At 32.8% G+C, this 986-nt stretch overlaps 1 pseudogene; it reads left to right on the top strand.

Moving 5' to 3' along the window:
• Positions 1–589: 589 nt before the first annotated feature.
• On the top strand, positions 590–687 carry LOC148677981 (U6 spliceosomal RNA; annotated as a pseudogene).
• The last annotated feature ends 299 nt before the right edge of the window (positions 688–986 follow it).

Genomic DNA, 986 nt, shown 5'->3' on the forward strand with positions numbered 1-986 from the left:
CATGCCAGACTGTGAAAGGTGTATTCATGATCAATAATGGTTGATGGCTGTAGGGGTACATGCATGTTCTAATCATCCCTATAAAATAATCTGGAGATAATTATGATCATTAGTCACCAGTAAATTATAAAATGCAGATTTGGCTCAAATGTTAAATCTGAGACAGTGTCAAAAATTCTTGGGTGGAAAAAGGCAATCAATTCATTTGTATAATGTATAAATATTAGAATTGTCAAGAAGAGAAAAAAAGTTTAATTATGAATGAACTACTCTACAGCATATGTGAACTCACATAAACCTGTGCTTTCCCTGCTCTTTAAGACTGTATTTCTTTTGATTCCAAGAACTCTGGAAACTCTGGAATATAAAACTCTCATGAACATCAACAGATCCTGGCATCTTCATTTTAACCAGCACTAGTGCAGGTGTTTGACCCCTCATTACTACTGCCAATGTATACCATTAAAGATAGTGTTTTTTGTCTGCACCTATGTGGCCTTAATATACTGTATCACATACTGACTGTTGAAAATGGCCTGAATCTTCAACTGAGGCAAAGGTTTTGATAATGTTTGTTTGCATTTTCTTTATGTTTGCTTTGGCACAAATACTAAACTGGAACTATACAAAGAAGATTTGCATTGACCCAAGGATGGCGTGCAAATTTGTAAAAAGTTAATGTCTTTGGGATTATCTTGCAAGGAAACACTTTAACAAGCTTTGGTCATGTCTAGAACATATTCTTTATAGTACATATTCCCATAAGGAATATTATACATATGTATATATACATATTCCTACATAGTCCTTATAGTATCTTATAACTTACTCATAAACTAAAATGCTCCTGCACATGGTTAAATGTATAGTAAATGAACAGTTAACTGCTGGAATACTGATTTTAATCTTATTTAATACTTTGAAGATGTGGCACATAAAATATGCTAAAATATGCTCAGCATATAAAATATGCTAACAGTGATCTC

The sequence above is a fragment of the Lepisosteus platostomus genome, chromosome 1 (assembly GCF_059453375.1).
Source record: "Lepisosteus platostomus isolate fLepPlt1 chromosome 1, fLepPlt1.hap1, whole genome shotgun sequence".
NCBI classification, from domain to species: domain Eukaryota; kingdom Metazoa; phylum Chordata; class Actinopteri; order Semionotiformes; family Lepisosteidae; genus Lepisosteus; species Lepisosteus platostomus.